The sequence below is a fragment of the Pristis pectinata genome, chromosome 21, assembly GCF_009764475.1.
Source record: "Pristis pectinata isolate sPriPec2 chromosome 21, sPriPec2.1.pri, whole genome shotgun sequence".
Lineage (NCBI taxonomy): Eukaryota > Metazoa > Chordata > Chondrichthyes > Rhinopristiformes > Pristidae > Pristis > Pristis pectinata.
The window spans coordinates 25,591,742-25,605,446 of record NC_067425.1 but is presented as its reverse complement, the minus strand read 5'-3'; the positions used below and the strand labels follow the sequence as shown (position 1 = coordinate 25,605,446).

Genomic DNA, 13,705 nt, shown 5'->3' with positions numbered 1-13,705 from the left:
ATAGTGTGAACTTCCTCAGGTAACCTGGCTCCAAGCTAATCAACAAGACTTTGAGCAACATAGGGTCTTTCTTTTCATAAATAACAAGACCCAGCCACAGAATTGTTCTCAGTTGAGAAGCCACAACCTCAGGCTTACTGGCTGTCAAAACTGTCAAAGAGATTGTAGATTTCTGATTGTTTTTGACACTATGAAATAACAAAATTGACTAAATTAAAGAAACGAAAAGTAACTGACCTTGTACTTAATCTTATTGTTCACTATAGTCCCCCTCCATTCAAGTGAACCTGCTTGTTGTTCTTGTCCCAAATCTAACAGAAACAGCCAGTAGATTTCTCAGTAGAAGTACTGAGCAATCTGTGGAAGTTGTACTCTGCTCTTGAATGGGAATCCCAACTAAGGCACAAATACAAATTAATTGTCAGCAGTTTGCTTGGAATTGCTGGCTTTTCAGCTGAGAACTTAAGCAATGCTATCAAATGCAAAATGGTAAAAGTTCAGATTTATTTTTTTTCTGATATGACTGCAAGGCAATTTGTAGATATTTAGAAAAATACAGCATTAATACCATAATATTCACATGTGATTATATAGATTCTCTCAAACTGAATACATTTAGAACAGAAAACATCTGGGAAATTTATTCATGAAAACAAAGTTTAATATTGCTTGAATCAGCATTTGACATACTAGTGGGTGAGGCCACAAACATAACTTGTGTATATTACGCATAGCAACAAAGATAGTAATGGAGAACAGTTTTTGGTGCTATTTATCAACTACTGAAGATGAATATGCTGTACAGAATGATTTAAAAACTCATTTATTTTATCAGCCTCAAATAGCTGTTATGGGATCAACTAAATGAAGGAAACTCTTAAGGAACATTATTTTCATTAGAAAGTAAACATTAAATCATTAAATTTCTTCGAGGAGAAGGCCCAGCCAGAATAGTTGGACCTTATTTTTTAATTAAAGCATTCATGTAAATGAGGCAATAATTGGCAAACATTTTGGATAAATGCAAAGGACTGGAAATAATTTACAGTTGGGCAAAATCGAGTTGCATTTATCCCGCTGCCTGGACTTGCCATCCACAGTCATTGTGTTCATACACTCATATACTTGATCTGAATGTGGAGTAAGGCAGCTAGCAAGGTGCAGTGAGGCCTCAACAGTCATTCAGACTTCAGATGGCATATCGCTAAGACTCCATTCTGGAACACCTTGTCAGCCTTTTACAGGGTGCACGGTTGCACAAGGAGCCTCACCTTCTTTGAAAGGTTGTCAAGGCTTTAAAAAGCTTTTAAAAGCTAATATTAAAAGATATTTAAACACAAATTAAATTCTTAATTAATTAGAAGCCAAAATATTGATTACAACACTGAGAAATGTAATGTGACAGATTTCAGAATGGCCTATTAGCCCAAATCATCTGTGGACCACTCACCACACACACTTGCAGGTCTCCAGCCCTGTCAACCCACTCTTATCTGGATCAGTGTGAACATCTTCAGCTGAGCTATCTCTGAGAAGTAATTAAGACATTAAAATAAAAAAAAACTAACTGAACTCACCTTTTTTTCTCTAAATGTACAGATTCTGAATCCTCATTCCACTCCATCCTACACAGGGTCCCAGCACCAAGTGGGCTCCAGATGGAGTCCAGCAATGGTGTGGAACTTACCTGGGAGGATCTCTTCAGACCTGCAGCATTTGATGTTTGTTCTTCTATAAGAAGCATTGTAGGAGAATTTTAAAATTTGTGATGATCTTGGGGGAAGATTCTACCTTTGGCAAATCAGCAACACATGCTTGCCAGGAAATCAAATAAGCATCCTTGATCAGAAGATATACTAATCATCAGCATCAGATGTGGGAATTCACATTTGTAGCCCCAATTTGTAATGCAGCAAAATAACTGCCACCTGCAACCGTTGAATGGCGATATACTCAATTGCAAAGGCATCTAATATAAATAATACGTTTTTAAATTTTTTTGACATAAAAAATGTCTGATCTTTCCAGGTATTAAACTCATCGCAGGTGATGTTAACCCTATCCACCAATACAAAACCAAGTTGTATAATAGAAACAGCTGGAGAAGATTTATCATTTAATTAATGCAGGCTGCCACATAATCTAAGTTTAAGTCAGCAAACAGAGACGTGTAGTGGAGTAAGCTGGATTGCCCTACATAGAGCTGGTACAGACTCAATGGGTCAAGTGGCTTCCTTCTGTGCTGTAAAACATTCATTGACTTATTGCTAGTGTTATCCGTATGAATGAATTGGACAAAATGAAACAAAAACAGCCTTGGCAAAAAGTACAAGCAGTAACTGGCCTTTTGAGATGACCAGAAATGAGCATGGTTAGGCACAGAGCTAAACTGGATATTACCTAAAAATGGTACAGATTCCAAAGGGTAATTGCAAAGGCAATACTGTAATCAACAATTTGTGCTTTCTAGTCCCTTGAATGAGTTCTGCATTCAGTCAGCACTTACAATTTTTCATCTCCTTGTCATGTTATCGGGGCACATGTATAGTAAGTGACTATCTCCAGTTAAAGCTCACTTGCATAAATTAAAGCCAGCTTACACATGTTAAAGGAAGATCATTATGGCTGGAAGAATCCATTTCAAGGGTCCCTGTGCATGCCAAGATGCTGTGCAACACGGAGCAGAACCTGCAGATGTAGTATTCCCATGTGACTTCTGCCTTTGTCCATGCTGATGGTAGAAGTGCCGGTTTGGGAAGATAGTTGGTGTGGCCTAGGTGAGTAACTGAACAGATTTTTGTAGGTGGTGGAGGGAATTATTATTTAGGGAAGTGATTGGGGTATTAACCAAGCAAGCTGCTCAGTCCTAGATGATGTTTCAATTACTGGAGCGGACAGGTCAAGATAATTCCATCTCATTATCTGTAGATCAGGAGGTGATTCATTCACCAAAGGTCAGTGTCTGACCTGCTCTTACAGCGACAATATTTTTGAGCCAGACCAATTGAGTTTCTGGTCAGAATGTTATTGGAGTACGTGATAATGGTCATGCCATTGAATATCATGGTTAGAATGTCTCTTGTTCGAGATGGTGATTCTTTTCACACTTTTGTGGCACAAGTGTAATCTTGCCACTTAATCAGCTTGTGTCTGCACTTTCACCAAGTCTTGCTGCATGTAGACTCGAACTGTTTCGTTTGCTGCAGAATTACAAGTGATACAGAACATTCTGCAACGATTAGTCAACATCCTTATTTCTGATATGTGGAAGGGAAGTCATTAATGAGCAGCTGAAGATGGTTAGGTCCAGACACTGCCCTGAAGAAGTCCTGCAGCAATATTCTTGGGTGGAATTGACCCACAATAACCGCAGGAATGCTTCTTTGTGCAAGATATGAGTCCAATCATTCAAATGTTTTCCCCTTAATGCCCAATGACATCAACGTTACATTGCTTCTTGATGCCACAATTGGTCAAGTGCTATTTTAATGTCAAGGGAAATCACTCCAGTCTTCTGAATTTCAGCCCTTTGTTCCGAGATTGGCTAGAAGTTGTAATGAGGTCTGTATCCAAATAGTCCTGGCAAAATCCAAACTGCATGCAGACACAAACTGCTTCATTTGCTGCAGAGTTACAAGTGGAATGGAACATTTTGCAATCATTACTCAGCATCTCCATTGGAGAGTAAATGCTGCTTGATCCAGTCGCATAGCCTTTGCTGTGTCTTGTGCTCTGAAGTTCAAGTTGTGTTCAAGTTCAATTCAGTTCAAGAAATGAATCAAGTTGTTTGTACGTGTAGAGGGCAGGCACGGTAGTGTAGCGGTTAGCACAACACAATTACAGTGCCAGCGACCTGGGTTCAATTCCGGCTGCTGTCTGTAAGAAGTTTGTACGTTCTCCCCGTGTCTGCATGGGTTTCCTCTGGGTGCTCTGGTTTCCTCCTACATCCCAAACATGTATGGGTTAGGAAGTTGTGGGCATGCTATGTTGGCACCCAAAGCGTGGCGACACTTGCGGCTGCCCCCAGAACATTCTACGTGAAAGATGCATTTCACAATGTGACTAATAAGGATATCTCGTCTTGAAATCAGGCTTCTGTGATGATGGGGAATTTGGGAGGAAGCTAGGGTGGATACTTCAGTCGCCATTTCTGGGTCAACATGGTTACAATTATTTCAGCCATGCCTTTGGCATTTGCATGTTAAACTCTGCCATAATTATGTATGGGGATGTTCTTGGTGCAACTTCCTATAGTTAGCTGTTTAATTGTTCACTAGTGTGCACGACAGAAGAGGCAGGATTGCAAACATTTAATCTGATCCTTTTGACTGTGCGATGGTGTGGTTCTGTCTGTTGCATGCTGTTTTTGCTGTTTAGTATTCATGTCATCCTGTGTTGAACTTCACCAGTTTGGTGCCTCATTTTTAGGTAAAGCAGGTGCTGCTCCAGCATGCTTTCCTGTGTTCCTCATTGAACCAGTGTTAATTTATTGATTTAAATATGTTAGAGTGAGGGATATGCTGGGCTAAGTGGTTACAGATAGTGGTGGAATACATTTTTGCTACTGCTGCTTATCAGAGTATCTCATAATTGCCCAGTTTAAGATGCATAATCTTTAAGTCCATCCCATTTAGCATAATATTCATGTCAAACAACACAATGGAGGATATCCTTGGTGAGAGGATATAAATTTGCCTCCTCAAGGATTTTGCTGTCGTTACTTCTACTAATGCTGGCAGAGACAGACACATCTGCAACAGGTAGACTAATGAGGATGAGGTCAAATATATTTACCCTTGGTTTGCTCACATCTGTTTGACCCAGTCTGACAGCTATGTTCTTCATAACTCAGCCAGTTCAATCTGTGATGGGGCTGCCAAGCTAGTGTTAATAATGGAAATCCAGAGTACATACTGTGCCCTTGATACTTTCATTGAGCTGCTTCCAAGTGTTCAATATATAGGAATACTAATTATGAGCTGAGGGAGAAGGCAGCTGGTAATCAGGTGGAAAGTTTGTTGCTCATGTTTGCCTGATCCCATGAGAGTTAATGCAGTCTGGAATCAACGTTGAGGACTCTCAGGATCACCATTACTCACCTGTATTACCATCTCTATTAGTTCTCACCTGTTCATGGAACAGGATGTATGCAAAGGACTATAATGATAGAATCTGGCATTTAGTCTTTAAGGTATGATTCTGTCAGTACAACCATGTCTAGCTATTCATTAACTGACCTGTAAGAGAATTCTCCAAATTTAGACCCTCGACTGCTGTTTGTAAGAAAGACTTTACAAGGCACTCAGTTAAGAGCAACTTTGCCATGTCCAAATTTCATGCCAAGATTGATCCAAGGTGGATTGTCCAGTTTTATTCCTTTCCTAATTTGTTGTAATAGTTTCTGATACACTGAATGCCTTGCTTAATTCTGTGATGGCAGTTATAGCTCCAGCAGGAAATCTGCTGGAGGAACTCAGCGAGTTGAACAGCATCTGTAGTGGGAGAGGAACTGTCGACATCTTGGGTCAAAACTCTGCATCGTGACTTCCTTTCCCGCCACAGATGCTGCTCGACCCACTGAGTTCCTCCATCAGATTGGAGACACAAGAGACTGCAGATGCTGGAATCTGGAGCAACAAACAATCTGCTGGAGGAATTCAGTGGGTCGAGCAGCATCAGTGAGGGGAAGGAATTGTCAATGTTTTGGGTTGAAACCCTGGATTTGCCCAATCAGAACTCTGCTTACTGACACAGGAACAGAATGCTGCAGGAGGAGTCTGTTGCACTCCAGGAGAAGAGAGACATTATGGAGAACAAGGGGTTGCCATTAGGGTGTACACAGATGTCATCAGGAGTTGATCACTCCTTGGTATGGCTATGAAGGTAGTGATGGTAGGTGAATTGAGCTACACATGGTAGAAGTCCTTTTTGGATAACCAGTCCTGGGAGCCTCTGTTATCCATGTTCAGGATGTCAGCATCTTTCATCCTACTATTTCTCCAGCAAAGGCCTTGAATGTACCCCAAAAGCAGCTACCCCAGACTGCTGTTGCCTAGACTGAGAGAGCACAGTGGCCACCTAGGCTGTTGAGACAAATAGCATGGTTATTCATCATAGCAATCTGCTGTCTTAACTACAGAAAAGGAGAAGTTTGTATCAACCTGGCTGCAGCAGAGCTGAAAGTGGTGGTGGTACTGTGCAATAGCAACAGAACCCACAAGTCAATATAAAAATCTGCCACTACAAGAGAATATAAGAGGGAAGGTGACTTCTTCGTGATCTACAGTTCCAGAAAGGCCCTTAGAATTCTCCTTTCACAATGGCACTGGTCAGCTACAAGCGTAAAATGACGATGCTGATGGGTGTGATCAAAGCAATAGGAAGCAATGTGCCAGGGCCTTATTTTATAACATTAACTGAGGCACTGGTAGTTCTTCCTATGCCTTCATCTTTTTGGAAAATATGTCTTAGATCCACTCTGAAGAAGAACATGCTTCAGGACCTTTCCTTAGGCTTGCATGGCTTTGTTGGGAAGCCGTGTGTAGATGGTAATGGTGTGAAGGTCTAGAACATAAGGTAGACTGATCTCAATGTAATTGAGTAATGATCAGGCCTTAGTAAACGTCAGTTTGCATTATTCATCAGTACAGGGGAAACGACATATAAATGTTAAAATTCACACCAAGCAAATTTGCTGTCTTCACAAAGAGACCATAGGAATGAACTCCCAAAGCAACTTCCCCTAACAGTAACACAGAGACACAAGAAATCCTGCAGACGCTGGAATCTGGAGCAACACACAATTAGTGCTGGAGGAACTCAGCAGGTCAGGCAGCATCTATGGAGAGAAACAATAATGAAGGGTCTCGGCCTGAAATGTCAACTTTTTATTTCCTTCTATACATGCTGCCTGACCTGCTGAGTTCCTCCAACACTTTTGGTGTATTGTTCCCCTAACAGTAGTTCTTGTGTTTGCCTTGGCTACATGCACAGGAAGGGAATGTATGAATGATACTTGACTTGATTATGAATTGTTGAGACTTGGATCCTCTGTTTAGCAGAGCTGAAATCATAGGTTAGGAAATGCAAAGACCCTATGAAGGTCTTGCCTGGTTGCTTTGTGGACAGTTCTCTCCCATTGCTGTGTCAATATTGGCTCTCGCAATTACTTCAGGCAATATGAGAAAAAGCTGATTAATTGGAAGCTCCAGCTCAAATTCCCAGCTCATACTAGCTAATTTTGTGTGACCGTACTCCGCTGACCATGCTACAGATTAGTTGCGCAAGTTAATAAGAAAGTGAGGCCATTCACTCCAGTAATGATGACCACACATTATTTGCATTTTACTGTGTGTTACAAAATGGGATACATGACATTCTTAGTAGCTACAGCCTGCAATGATCCAGAGGCTAGAAAGTTCAGAATTCATCCTCTGCAGATAGAACAGGCAAGGGTCATAGAATTGTACAGCAAAAAACAGGACCTTCAGTTCACTGCATCTGCCTACCTATACTAGTCCCACTTGCCTGCATTAATTCCATATCACTCTTTTCCCTGCTTATTCGAGTACCTGTACAGATACCTCTCATTAATCAAGTCACTTAGATTCTTAGCCAAATTAATATATATGACAAGCAACAGAGGACCCAGCATCAATTCCTGTGGCACACCAATGCTCAGAGGCCTCCAATCTGAAAAACAACCTTCCACAACCTCCCTCTGCCTCCTACCACCGTAAATTTTGTATCAAATTTGCTAACTCACCCTGGATCGCATGTGTTCTAACCTTCCAGACTAGCATACTATGCAGGACCTTGTCAAAGGCCTTGCTAACATTCATGTAGTCAAAGTCTACAACTTTTCCCTTGTCAATCTTCTTGGTCACCTTTACAAAAAACTCAATTAAATCCATGAGACATGATTTCCCATGCATAAAGCCATGCTAACTATCCCAAAGCAGTTTTTGGCTTTCCAAATGGAAATAAATCCTGTCCCTCAGAATCCCTTCCAATAACTTTCCCACCACTGCTGTAAGGCCTGTAGTTCTCTGTCTTTTCCCTGCTGCCCTTCTTAAATAAAGGCACATTAGCTATCCTCCAGTCTTCTGGTATCTCACTTGTAGCTAACAAAGATACAAAAATCTCTGCCAAGGCTCCAGCAATTTCCTATCTTGCTTCCCATAACATCCAAGGACACACCTGGTCAGGCCACAGGGATTCATTCCCCTTTATGTGTTTCATGACCTCCAACACCTTTATAATGTTGATGTGCTCCAGAATATCACTGTTCTCTCCCCTGAACTCACTAGCTTCAATGTCCTTCTCCGTGGTAAATACAGATGAGAAGTATTCATTTAAGTCTTCACCAGTTTCCTATGGTTAAACACACTGATCCTGAAGGGGATCTCTGTCACCTGTGGCATAGGAAAGATCCTCCTGATATATTGTTCCTTAGATAGCAGTAAGTTTACGCATGTATTCCTGTATTATATTCAGGACCTGACCCCTTCCCCTTCTTCTATAGGGTGTCTGGGCAAGTCTGTCCTGCTTTCAATGCCTGCCCTATAACTTGACCTTGTGCAGCACACCCACTGAGAACAAACAGAAGCAACAATACAGAGAGGTAATATTAAGGACCTCACTCACTGTGCCTGAAGCAGGTTTTAGTCACTTCTCAAGTCACCAGGCAGCCTCTGGAGTTTAGTTTAGCATAGTGCAGTAGTAAATGTACAGTGACTCAGTAGCCCTTTAAAAGGCACATCTACAGTGAATTGGGTACCATGAAAATTTGGTTCCCTATGTTTTGAAAACAGAAAAGCATATTCCAAGTTTAGCTGTAAATGCTCCAAAAGAGCATTGAATTATGAGTGACATCATTCCATGTGCACCTTATGTGGCAAACATCTTATGTGTTCTGCCACATAATACACATGAATGTACCAGGTTAAATTTTGTAGACTGTGTATGGTACAGAAAGATCATGCTTCTGTACACAAAATTATACATAAACCATTGCAAATGTCAAAATTTGTGTGCAATTTGAGTTCAGAAGTTGCTAAAAACCAAACCGCAAATGAAATATGATAAAAGTGATGAAGTTAATTCTGACAACAATTTCATTTATTTTTTGGTCATGTGCCAACTAGTGTGGATGGAGACCAAAGTGTAAATGATGCTGTGTTAATAAGAGAGGACAGGATTCCTCATCTAGATGTAAAATAAAGAGCCACAGAAGCAATTGATGAGCTACGGATGGGATAATATAACCCAGGAAGTTACAGACAAGAGCTCTGATGCCAGGACATGGCTCTAGTTGCATTGAAATTTAATGATTTAAGTCAAGTGATTACATTACACTATGACTTCCAGTAGAATTATGTCAACATATTTCATTCATTCAATATTCAATCCACATGACAGCATTTTTGGCAGTAAAAATCTGGCCTCATGCGTCCTTAACTATGGAAGTCATCAAATGTACGTAAATACACTTCCCAATACACTCGTTCACAATTACTATTCTTTCTCTACCTGGAAAAATGTATACATTACAGGGGAATGCAGTCCTATTCAATCAAGGGAAGGGAAGGGAAGAAAAACTTAATGTTCACTCTCCCTGAGGAGGCAGTGCTAGTCAGTATCAGGAAATGAGTGGCAGAATCTGCAGCTGCTGGCAAAGCAAGTAGCATTTCACATAGAGGATGTGGTCTCTGCTGTTTTCATAAATATGTTATTGTTAAAACTTATTTGCAATTCGAACATTAATATGGGTTCATTGCATAAATCATTCTATAATGGCCACGAGGCTATACTCCAAACTTTTCAGCTTTGTGATGGCAGTTCCCTGAATAAAGAGATACCATGCTTCTTGGAACAAGTTCAGGAAAAGCAACTGTTATCTCAATTCTGGAGGGAGGAGAATGAGGAGGAGTGAATTGCATCAATGGCTATTACTGTCACCGGTATTATTTTGAAGCCTAGCAATCACAGGTGAGTTTGGAAGAGGGATTCTTGCATTGGAACACATCAAGTATACTGAGCAGCTGCCATGCATGATGGAAGGACAGCCACATGCTATAATTCTGCGGGAAGGGGGTAGGCTGAACATAAGGAAATAGGGACAGGAGTAGGCCTCTTGGCCCTTCAAGCCTGCCCTGCCATTCATGGCTGATTTGCCTCAGGCCTGATCTCCTCTTCTATGCCCATTGCTTTTAATTCCATCACCTGTCAAAAGTGTATTTATTTCCTTTTAAAATTCTCCTATTGGTCTAGCCTCCACAACCCTCCAGGGTAGAGAATTACAGAGATTTACCACCCTCTGTGAGAATAAGTTCTTATGCACCTCTGTTTTAAATGACTGAGCCCAAATCTTGTAACTATGCCCTCTCATTTGAGATTATCCAGCTTGTGGAATTATCTTGACATTTACCCTGTTATTTCCCTTAAGGACCTTATATATTTCAGTAAGATCACTCCTCATCTAAACTCCAAAGAACATCGATCTAATCTCTTTGGCTGTTCATGACAGGAAACTGCTTCATCCCAGGAATTAGTATATATCTTTTGGACTGCCTCCAATGTCAGTAGAGAGTCACTATTGAGAAGGAGTCAGATGAGAACCTAGCATGGTTAATTCAGAAAAAGGCAGGTATGTGTGACAAACCAAATATTTGCTGCAGTGGAGAGCCTTCTTTGAAGAATACAGGTCCCACCTGGGAGGATGTCGGAACCCAGTGCCATCTTGGTCCATGGTAGGATAAAGAGACTGGAATCCATTTTACTAATAGTAACCTGTGGAAGTCAACATCATGCAGTGTCTGATGAACTTGAAGATTTTATTGCAATCATGTTGCCATAGTGCTTGTTAACTGAAAGGAGTTTGTGGATTGTGATGCCAACAGCTTTGTCCTCCACAAGGTCACTGAGTGAGCTCTGCAAATACTACCCAGTAATATTGTGGAGAACAGATCTGTTGGCATCACAGTGAGGGAATTATCTAACAGGAATTTACTAGCCTATTTCTGATCCCCTCACCCATCTGCCTATCATTATCCTTGCAACTGCCATCCAATTCATCAGCGAGAATGAGTTTAGGGCAATCAGAGGAATTGATGCTTGTGGGGTGGTGGAGCTTTTCATTTTGATCTTCACGGGAAAGTAGTTGAAAGATTTATGAGCAGATAATGGATTGTCTGATGGTTGTAAATGGTGGTGGGTATATGTGACAATGCGAGCTTGAGTTTAATGCATCTCACGAAAGCTGTTCAATTAGGTGGCAGTAGATATCCCCCTCAGCTGGAGCATCTGGTGTTCCCACCTGCCCCCCTCATTGTTGGTTCCCACAATGAGGTCTCTGTTATATTCAGGAAAACAATGGAAATTGTGTGACTGGTTTTCAGAATACCTGTTCAGTCTGCAAAGGTAATCCTGAGTTTCCAGTTGCCTACCATTTTAATTCCCTAGCCCACTCTGACTTGTCTGTTTTTAGCCTGAGACACTCTTCCAATGAAACTCAAAGGGTGTTTGAAGTTGACCACCTCTTCCTCCACCTAAGCAAACTATTTCCTTCTGGACTTAACAATGAATTCAACAACTTCATATAATCAACCATTCTAGCCTAGTATCTCACTTTTCCAGCAATCACAGATTATTTCTCCCTTCCTCTGGTAATATCAGTTGGTAATTTGCTCTTTCTGTTTATACATTTCCCAGACATACCTGCTGTTATTCACTAGTCTTTATTACCCTCTTTTAGCTGGCTTCACAGCCACTCTGGTCATTTAACTTCTCCTGCTCCACACCCTATCCCTGATCTTCACATCTGTTCTTTCCATGCTTTGCCCACTCTCTGCAACTTAAAACTTTTCCCAGTTCTGACAAAAGGTCATTGACCTGAAAAAAAAACTCTTGTTCTCCCTCAGTGAGTTGCTGAAAATTTCAGTTATTTTCTGCTTATTCCCCTTCACCTTCCTTTTCCTCTTCCTGTTTTGACTCCCAAGCTTGACCATCTGGCACAATAGTTGGTGGTAACAACTGGTCTCTAACTATATTATGGATATGAAGCAGATCTCCAGAAATATCAATAACTTCTCCTTGGGTACTTGATGAGTCAAGGCAACGAATCCTATGCTTGAGAGCCTCAATGGTATTCTTAATTATATTCTTGAATTGATTCTAGTGTGGGGATTCAGCTGGTATCAAAGAGTTTCACAGGATAGCTATGAACTATTGCAAATTTTAAACTTTAAACTTTATTTATACAGCATGGTAACAGGTCCTTCTGGTCTAACAAGTCGGCACTGCCCAATTACACCCATGTTAACCTACTAACCCGTACATCTTTGGAATGTGGAAGGAAACTGGAGTACTCAGAGGAAACCCATACAGTCATGGGCAAAATGTACAAACTTCTTACAGACAGTGGCAGGAATTGAACCCCTATCGATGGCGCTGTAATAGCATTACGCTAACCGCTACGCTACCATGCTGCCTTAAAATCTTACAACTTTAAAATCCAGTGACCATGTTGCTTTCAAGCTCAATTATGTAATTATTAATGCATCCTGGTAGCTCTGGGTGGTATAGTGGTACAGTAAGTAGAACTGCTGCCTCACAGTTCCAGCAACACAAGTCCAATTCTGACCTCCAGTGCTGTCTGTGTGAAGTTTTCACATTCTTCCTGTGACTGTATGGGTTTCTGCTAGATGCACTGGGTTTCTCTCATGTGCCAATAATATATGTTTTGGCAGGTTAATTGGTCATTGTAAATGCAGTTAGTGTAGGTGGAATGGGAATGTGGAGAGAATAGGTTATAAGGAAAAGTAGTGGGGGAGTGGGATTACTCTGTGAGCCAGCATAAACTCGATGGACTGAATTGCCTCCTTTTACATTGTAAAGAAAAACGGAAACATGGAAATCTGCATGATCCACTGCCAGCAGTAATTGACAAACAATACTTCAAGTAAATGTTGATTACCTCTGAATTTAAAAGGCAAACCTGCAAAATTCTTGCAATCTTTGTTTCTAGCAATAGGAAGTGTAATACAGTCATCCTATAGAGTGATTAGAGACTCAGATCTCCCTGCAAAAGGATTGCTAGACTAGCTTAGATCACCCATTGTGGTCTGGAAGATCCCAGAAGCATAGAAGTACTGTGACCTTGACTGAAACAGGCAATGCAGTTCCAGCTTTAACATCTGATCAGTCTATCACAAGGCCTCAAATCTCTGTAATGACCTCTTCAATAAAGTAAAGCTTTCTTACGCATGGTCAGATCCTGGAAATGTTAAAGTTGAGCTCTCCAAATACCCAGGGTGATTATGCCTGTTGCAGAGAATTCTCCATGCCACCAATCCCTCTCTTTTAGAGTAATAGTTTCTCCTCAAAATTATCAGGCAACCCTCTGTTGAGATGCCCATGAACATTCTACCTTATTGACCTCCATAAAGTGGCCATTAAAGTAGCATGAGATTTCCTATTTAGGTGAGGTTTCAAGAGACTATCTCTGAAAAATACTGACAGTGTTGACAGTCGGTTGTTGACTGGAAAAATCTGGCCTCCATTTTTCAGGGTTCAGCACTTTCCTGTCCCATTATCTGTAGCATTAATCTAGAGTCACCGATTGTGTTTTGTTCCGTTACAAATATTTAGTTGTGAAGCATTTAGTGAAATGAAAATTTCCGAAATCTGCAAGTACTATTTCTTT

General features: G+C 40.9%; 1 protein-coding gene across 1 annotated transcript in view; it reads right to left on the bottom strand.

Moving 5' to 3' along the window:
* hsf5 (heat shock transcription factor family member 5) overlaps window positions 1-13,705 on the bottom strand; it is a 66,388-nt gene that overhangs the window by 41,356 nt on the left and 11,327 nt on the right. The gene's annotated exons all lie outside the window — the stretch shown is intronic.